We start from the raw sequence: 10499 nt of genomic DNA on the forward strand, positions 1-10499 counted from the left end.
AGACCACCCGGTCAAAAGTTTTTTTTAAAAAAAAAATATTTTTGTAAAAATATTTAAAACCTAAAATTAATATTTCCGCCAGCCCCCACCCCATGTCACCCCGTCAATTTTTATTTTTTTTAATCTTTTTTACAAATATATCAAAATTAAAATCAAAATTAAAAAATTTAATTTATACCTCGACCTCCTCCCCCCCCCTCCCTCGCTTGACCATCCCGTTAAATTTTTTACTATTTTTAAAAAATATTTTTTATCAATTATCGAGTCAGAAATTATTTTCTAGTCTCAAGCCGAAAATAAAAAATATTAATCTAGAAGATGTTTTTTATTTACCAACCAAATATTAAAAAGTATTTTCTACTCATCAACGAACTATGAAAAAATAAATTAGAATTTCACTTGTTTTCCAAAAGAACATGTCGTAAGAAAATATTTTCCATTCCTTGCATTTACAGAAAGGGCCCAAATATTATATGTTTCTTCGAGTCAACCTCCTCAAAATAAAGCTATGGATCCATGGGCCAAAGGCCGGAAAAATCACAACTTGAACTTAATGGGTCAAAGATTCGAGAAAAATGAGTCTCCAATCTGGGTTCTTTTTTTGTTTTAATCTAAATCTAAGGATAAATTAGCAATTAAGTCACAATTATTAACATAATTAGTTAAAATAAAGACAATTTAAAATATTTAATAAAATGGCAGAATGACAATATTGTTATAAAATAATATGTATTCATATTTTAGTATTTTAAATCAATTTTATTTATTGAAAGAGTCATTAATTGAACCAAAATACATGCTAATAACTGTTTTAAACTAAAAAAAAATAAATTAATAAAATTTACTTTTTTCATTATCATTCATCTTTTCTTCCCACATTTCACGTTTGTTCACCATATCTCACATTTCAAGTTTAGATTCCTTCAAATTGCTTGTTCACCAAGAAATTATTTATTGTTAAACTAAAATTATTTATTAATTCAAGCAGATTTCTCGATTGGCGAAGTAATTTTCATCATCCAAAATTATTTTTTTGATTTAATGTTTAAAGCACCAATTATACACATTACGGATTTCGAATTTTCCAATTTTCATGTGATTTTGCTTAAATATTCATTATATATTTATAATTTTCAAATTCTTTTGTGATTATCTTTTAATTTTTCAGATTTTGTAGATTCTAGAAATTCATACATATATATTTATTTTGTTTGAGTTGAATACCTTTTAATATTTGAATACATTTTTTAATATGATGTTGAATACATATATATCATTATACAAATTATGATATAAAAATTCAAATGAATATAATGCAAATAATATATCTATTAGAATGAATACGACTTAGGAAAGGAAACATCATTTTGAAGAGAAATAAAATACACAATAAAAAAATAAAATGAATACAAATATGTTTCTTAAATAACTACAAATTCATTTGACATACCTATTGGAATGAATATGAACTAGTAAAGAAATACAAGTTTAATTATACAAAATACAACATGAAAACTAGAATGAATACAAATATAAATGACATACATATTGGATTAAATACGATTTAAGAAATGATACAAAATTCTGGTAAATAAAATAAACACATTATGAAAAAAGTATTTCAAATAACATATAAAAATACAATATGAAAACTATAGGTGTTCAAATTTGTAAATTTAAAAAAAAACAAAATATTTAATAGATAAAACTCTAAAGTATTATCCTAAAATTTCATAACAATAACTAGTTTTGAAAAGACAAGGACAAATAATGGCCTTTAGAAAGAAGGAAGAAACCACTTATTTTAGGTCTCATAATCTTTGATAATAAAAATAATAAAGTTTTTCAACAACTTAATTTAATTTGAAATATCCCCCCACCCCTCTTGATTTTCTCTAGTTTGTTATTTCTTAATTATATTATGTTAAATTAACTAAAGAAAAAAAAACACAAATCAACCCATAATAAACTAAAATATTTTCGTTTTTAATAAATATTGAAAGTATTGCTAATAGATCCTATTAAATATCAAAATATTATTGTTTTGAAAAATTTCCCTTTATTTATTTCCTAATTTCGGTTGTACTTAAATTTTTTTTTGTAATCTAGTGTCACGATCCAAAAATGGGCATGATGACACTCGTCTTATCCCACCAACACAAGTCAGCCTAAAACTCAACCATTACAATAAAGTGCGGAAATAAAATATAAGTAACTTAATAAAAACCCCAAAACCTGGTAGTCACGTGTACAAGCCTCTAAATTATTACAATTGATTCAAAAGAAAAATTCAAGTCTCAAATGAACTTGTTTCTAGAATAGAACAAGATCATAATTAAGGAGAAGAAAGTCTGCTGAGATGGAAACAGCTACCTCACAAATTTCCAAGAAGCCTCGGAAAAGAAGAGAATGACAAGTACAACAAAAATCCAGGCTCATAACCTACAAAAATTTGTAGAAGCAAGGGGTGAGTACCAAACCACACGGTACTCAGCAAGTAAACCTCTAAACACAAGCTAAGGGGATGAAATACGGGTACTCCTACCACCCCCAACCGAACCTCCACAACTACGACCTGCATTAAAAATCAACCCAACCTAACAACTCACAGTTTACATAACACGTAGCTCAACAACAACACTTAGACAAATTACATATCCTCAACAACAACACTTCAACAAATTACATATCCTCAACAAAAATACTTCAACAAATTACATATCCGCAATAACAAGCTCAATATTGATCAATCACAAGTTCCGCAGAAAGGCAATCAGAAGATCAGCAAAACACGATATCAAGTTCACTAATGATAAATATGTGCAATGCAATGGAATACAATGTCAAGTATAATGATGCATGTCTGACCTACTGATACACACCCGTTGTCTCTCAGTCCGGGATCCATGGGGGACATATCTGTCCATGCATCTGTCGCGACGCACGACACGACCCTCGATAATAGTAACCATCGCGACGCGCGATACGTCCCTCGAAATATAGTATCCATCGCGGCACGCGATACGTCCCTCGAAATGGTACATCCTCTTTAAGTTCTCATTCTTTCTCAATGCACATAACACTTTTCACAATCATGTCTCAAAATAATGCAAATGACATGTTCATACAAAAATAAAGAGAATATCACCATTTTCATAACATTGCACAATTTACAACAACATCAACAATGATTCAACAAGCCTTTCAAACCATTCTCCATTATCAACACATCACACACAACCCATTATTCACATTGCCTTTTATTACCCTTTGTTTTCATCATTAGAATTAATCAATGTGGATAAGTCAACCCATCACCAAGTCCCATTACTCCAAAACGTATACCACATATACCACAAGGAAATACACGCATTCCATACACTTAACAAGAGTTTAGAAATTCACTTGCCTCAAATAGTAGAACAATGACTCTAGAACTTGAGCCTTCTCTTTTCGTTGAGCTTCCAAATCAATGCAATCTATTCAAGTACATATTCACTATATGATTTCAAAGCTTACAACATCCCTATTACTATAGGTTTAGCTTAGACCCAAAAGATCACCCAAATCTATGATCAAGTTTCTAAGTTTCAAGCTTGAAGTTAAGTTTCAACTCTTGTCCAGTGTCATAATTCAAATGGTATGTATATGATATGATAGATATAATATTTAATTACCTATCTCAATATGTCAAAACTTATCTTATAGTGTGATAATAATAATAAAATTAAGTCAAGTTACCAATCACCCACGGATGGAACACCACCTCTGAACCTAAGGATCCATCCGTCTTCATTGTATCTCCAATTCTATCAATCATTACATATCCTTTATTAATTAAATTATCAATAATCAAATCATCTACCCAATATAATAATTTGATAATTTTAAGACATATTAAAAAAAAAAGAAAAAAAATGAAACACAAACAATAAGCTAATAATCTTCTTAACTCTTTGTTGCAAAATTAATTTCCCCTACATCAATCATTGGCAACATGATTATCCAATGATTTGGCAACAATTGTTATATTACAGAATCCAAAGAACAATTTATATTCCACTGTAAATTCAACTATATTATACTAAATATTGTTCCATTAATGTCTAACCAAAATTTTATATTACAGAATTCATGATTTGCATTCGGTGATGAAAAATTGCTAACAGTTCTTACCTGCAGTCGGTGCCCTCGCCTCCGACGCAACCCAGCCCAGGTAATTTTCTCCCCTTCTTATTATCTTTATTTATTTTTATATATATAAATAATAAACCCTACTACTTATTTAGTATATAAGGGTCAAATAGTATAGAATCTTAAATAATTTATCACTTTAGCCCATTAACTATTGATTCAGTCAATTATCTACAAATACCCATCAATTGATTAACTCAATTTAAACGAATAGTTCAAGATTCTCAAAAATAACGTACCGGGTCATTACATTATCTACCACTAAAAATCATGTTCGTCCTCTAACATAAGGAAGAAGAAGGAAGAATAACCAACGTTACCTTAAGTCTAAGTTATGAACTACCAGTCGATGTTCATCTCTCTAGGTGAGCTCATCCTTAAGACCATTCCCACACGATCAACTACTAAGAAATGAACTTTCGAATAAAACTTTGGGAGATTTTTATATCAAGAGTGATTATCAAGCCACAAACTAACCAATGAACTCAATCTAAATTGAAACCTACTAGACCATAATACAACCATCAAGACAAATCTTTTCTCATATAACCAAAATAACGTTCTGAACAGATACCAACTACTACCAGAAGTGAACTTTAGCTAACAACCACACTCATAACACACAAGCCATCGCATATTTTATTAAGATTTCCTTTTCACAACACAATCTTCCCACAAACTTAAGTTATAAAACTTTGATGTTTAGACATCGAATACTCATCAAGGGAGGATCAAACTTATCTAACCCATCGAAGAAAATGATTAACTAAACATCCAACAAACGATACACTCCAAAAATGCAAAATCTCTAACAACACTTTTGGACAATCGTAACTCTACATATATAGTAGCTCTTATATAAGTTTTCATAAGCAATGTTCTGCATGTGTGTAGAATCACTAGTATACTTCAACTATCCCAAACACCACCAAATCTTTCATAACTGAAATGAACAGTCTAACCAAGGACGTCATCTTACCAAGAAGACAATCACAAGATCAGTACACCCGATTTACCACTAGGAATTCACCCGTAAATATGAAAACACGTGTGTGTATAGGTACCGGATTACACTCTAAACCATATCCAAAATGAAGTAGATGATCATACAAGAATTTACAGAACCAGAGTCGAATAAGACTAGATACTTCATTCGTAGTGTCCATACCAAACATTTTCATTCATATGACTCTATCTTTTTAATTTTATAGATACCCACAATCACCAATCTAGTCCCTATTATAATTGCTCACATACTTATTTTATTGAACCACATATGCTCTTCGCAGTACTTCACTAGGGTTGACACTCTAAATACTAACAGAATATCATAGCTACACCAATATTTACCTTACTCTCAAACCGTCATTTGTATTAAAGTTTTCTTAGCAAACCATACTTGCCTCCAAAATTTCAGAACTGTGACTCCCTCTTTTTCTCGTGTTAGATATGGGTTCCATCCAAGGCTGATGATACTAATTTAATTTTTTTTATACATTTTCATCGTGATAAAGCTATTGAATTTTTCAAATTCAACTCCACACAGTCTCACATACCAATTTTTAACTACCACTCACACCCTTATATATATATCATGCTTAAACTTAGAGAAATGTTTGGCTACCTCAATAAGTCTATCTAGTATGACCACATAACCTCTATTTACTCTCAAGTGTCTATGTAATTTGTCACAACAGTCAGTGTAGTTTCATTAACAAAGTAATTTTAATCCCCTTGAAAGCTCAATAACCATATACAAATCTAAACAATTTAGCCCCACATTACAACCTCACTGCTTGTTACCTTAATTAAAACTCAATCATTATTAGTGGAGATGATAAGCCCCTACTAAGTCTGTGTTAAATCAATTATCACATCTCATAGTCATATCTAAATTCATAGGAAAAAATTAATACAACTTTCAACTATAAACCAAGGATTTATACGAGAGATCTTGTTATTTCACATTTCTTAAATTCTTTCCATGTCAAAAATTTCAAACACCTTGAACTCTCAATAGATCAAACTTTTTTTGTCTTTCGCTGACTCGCTTACCAATCTTATCATCTGACCAACAATCCATGTTATTTTTAATTTATCCTCTAAATCAAAACATTACGTGAAACCCCCTTAGGTGTAACCATCAAAAGATAACCAACTGTACTACTCAACTTTTAAGTCCTTCCAAATGTTCTATACTCAATATGATCGATCCTTTCTTACCTTACCAATTCATACCTTGACAAAACACAATACGACAAACCTTCACCATGAAAAACTTGAATTTTTGAATTCAACTGTGTAACCGAATCCTTTTATCTATTGACATTAGCTCATACATTGAAGATATTTACAAATTCACACATCTTAGCTTATTATTGATCACCTCTCCATCCTTGTCATATCTTTCGCTAAAAATTTAACCATACTCATTATCAAACTCAAAATCATAAAAAAAAATTATCGTCAAACTCGAGTTGAACGTCTGTTTTGACACCCTTTTTTTTCAAGACGTATCTAGTAGTTTTTAATAAATTTGATGAATCTATGAAATTATTACCATAACAAGAGCAAATCGAAGGAAACCAATGTCCCTAAACCCAACTTTCAACTCATCTGAAGATACCTTCCCATCCCTTACAATCAGAATAAAATATTATTGTTCTCACCTCTTTCCAAAGACTAAACTACATTAAACTAATTCTTTTCATTTATAACTCTAGCTCCTTTCAATTTATTCAAGCGGTGTCTCAGCATCTCCTATAACTTTTCATGCAATCAAGCTACTCAAAGTATCAAACCACAACCTTAAATACTCGCAAGTCATCATTAAAATACAAAATTCATTTAACCAACGATCTTTATTATATAGTTGCATATCAATCACAATCCATCACGAACTCTTATTAGCGTCATGCTCAGTTAGCTCTTATCATCATCACGAAGTCAACATTTTCATCAATATGACACATTAAACTCAATTATATTCATTAAATCCAAAGGACTATCCCACTTTTACATGCACTTCTTACTAAAATCTTCGATTACCTTTACACAAGTATATTCTTTGAGACTTTCTTTATGCATAAGCTTGTAATTTTGGTATCTGTCCATTTCATTTGACCTTAAAAAGAAATCACCGTCCTTATTTAGAACCCTTGGAATACACTTTTAATCATAAAGCATTAATATCGTATCAACGATCCATCACTAAAATTTTCCTTATGCGCACGCCTAATCAGTAACATATGCAGTAACAACCTAGTTGGTTCTCAAATGTGAATGCAACATCAAATCTCATTGTGCAAGCATGTGATACAACTAATAACTCCTTATGTAGTTAGTATTCATGCTTAACAATCAACATATCCATTTTCATATACCACTAATACCATATCGTGAAAGTCTATTACATCCAACACTAGAAAACATCATACCTATCGAGAAGATCATATCCAAACAGGTCACACATTTCTACTCATCAAATATATGTTAAATATTAGCAAATTAGTTTCAAATCTAGCCCAAGCTATATGAATTTTTTCAGGTCAGGTCAATATAAGAAGTAACACAATCCTTAACTCTAACCAAGTAAGCATTGATACTATTGTAGTAGAAATTCCAACCTTAATTGGTGCATTATTATTCTCACCAATTTCTAAGCAACCCGTTCATGTTATAATAACTATACTAATTATAGTTTCCAATGCTACGTGCTCATTATCTAGCCGTCCTTTTAATCATTTTATTTTCAATTTTAAAACCAATCTAATTATCGTATATACCATATAAGTACTATTCATTTTACTGAGGTAACTAATCTTACACAATCCCTTCAAATTGTTGAACATTCTAAATCTAACCATACATCTTTTCAAAAAGTATATTACTTCCACCTTAATCTAGATCTAACATGTAAGTCATACATGACATCAACTATTCACATGAGAAACTACGCACGAGTCATCATATAAGTGAGAGTGAATGGAATAAAGCGGCAAGAATCAAAATAGGATCAAGTACGCACGATAGATTCAAGAAGTGAAATGTTTTCCTAAAAGTCATTATAGCCTCTCGAAGATAAGTACAGACGTCTCTGTACAGATCCTCAAAACTCTACTTTGACTCAACTTGTATACACGTGAGACCTATGAACCTGGGGCTCTGATACCATTTTGTCACGATCCAAAAATAGGCATGATGGCACTCGTTTTATCCCACCAAGACAAGTCAGCCTAAAACTCAACCATTACAATAAAGTGCGGAAATAAAATATAAGTAACTTAATAAAAACACCAAAACCTGGTAGTCACATGTACAAGCCTCTAAATTATTACAATTGATTCAAAAGGAAAACTCAAGTCTCAAATGAACTTGTTTCTAGAATAGAAAAAGATCATAATTAAGGAGAAGAAAGTCTGCTGAGATGGAAACAGCTACCTCACAAATCTCCAAGAAGCCTCGGAAAAGAAGAGAATGACAAGTACAACAAAAATCCAGGCTCATAACCTACAAAAATTTGTAGAAGCAAGGGGTGAGTACCAAACCACACGGTACTCAACAAGTAAACCTCTAAACACAAGCTAAGGGGATGAAATACGGGTACTCCTACCACCCCCAACCGAACCTCCACAACTACAACCTGCATTAAAATCAACCCAACCTAACAGCTCACAGTTTACATAGCACGTAGCTCAACAACAACACTTAGACAAATTACATATCCTCAACAACAACACTTCAACAAATTACATATCCTCAACAAAAATACTTTTACAAATTACATATTTGCAATAACAAGCTCAATATTGATCAATCACAAGTTCCACAGAAAGGCAATCAGAAGATCAGTAAAACACGATATCAAGTTCACTAATGATAAATATGTGCAATGCAATGGAATACAATGTCAAGTATAATGATGCATGTCTGACCTACTGATACACACCTGCTGTCTCTCAGTCCGAGATCCATGGGGGACATATCTGTCCATGCATCTGTCGCGGCACACGACACTACCCTCGATAATAGTAACCATCGCGGCGCGCGATACGTCCCTCGAAATATAGTATCCATCGCGGCGCGCGATACGTCCCTCGAAATGGTACATCCTCTTTAAGTTCTCATTCTTTCTCAATGCACATAACACTTTTCACAATCATGTCTCAAAATAATGCAAATGACATGTTCATACAAAAATAAAGAGGATATCACCATTTTCATAACATTGCACAATTCACAACAACATCAACAATGATTCAACAAGCCTTTCAAACCATTCTCCATTATCAACACATCACACACAACCCATTATTCACATTGCCTTTTATTATCCTTTGTTTTCATCATTAGAATTAATCAATGTGGACAAGTCAACGCATCACAAAGTCCCATTTCTCCCAAACATATACCACAAGGAAATACACGCATTCCATACACTTAACAAGAGTTTAGAAATTCACTTGCCTCAAATAGTCGAACAATGACTCTAGAACTTGAGCCTTCTCTTTTCGTTGAGCTTCCAAATCAATGCAATCTATTCAAGTACATATTCACTATATGATTTCAAAGCTTACAACATCCCTATTACTATAGGTTTAGCCTAGACCCAAAAGATCACCCAAATCTATGATCAAGTTTCTAAGTTTCAAGCTTAAAGTCAAGTTCCAACTCTTGTCCAATATCATACTTCAAATGGTATGTATATGATATGATAGATATAATATTTAATTACCTATCTCAATATGTCAAAACTTAACTCATAGTGTGATAATAATAATAAAATTAAGTCAAGTTACCAATCACCCACGGATAGAACACCACCTCCGAACCTAAGGATCCATCCGTCTTCATTGTATCTCCTATTCTATCAATCATTACATATCCTTTATTAATTAAATTATCAATAATCAAATCATCTACCCAATATAATAATTTAATAATTTTAAGACATAATAAAAAAAAGAAAAAAAAAGAAACACAAACAGTAAGCTAATAATTTTCTTCACTCTTTGGTGCAAAATTAATTGCCCCTAAATTAATCATTCGCAACATGATTACCTAATGATTTGGCAACAATTGTTATATTACAGAATCCAAAGAACAATTTATATTCCTCTGTAAATTCAACTATATTATATTAAACATTGTTCCATTAATGTCTAACCAAAACTTTATATTACAGAATTCAAGATTTGCATTCGGTGATGAAAAATTGCTAACAGTTCTTACCTGCAGTCGGTGCCCTCGCCTCCGACGCAACCCAGCACAGGTAATTTTCTCCCCTTCTTATTATCTTTATATAT

This window comes from Solanum pennellii, chromosome 7 (genome assembly GCF_001406875.1).
Source record: "Solanum pennellii chromosome 7, SPENNV200".
NCBI lineage: Eukaryota > Viridiplantae > Streptophyta > Magnoliopsida > Solanales > Solanaceae > Solanum > Solanum pennellii.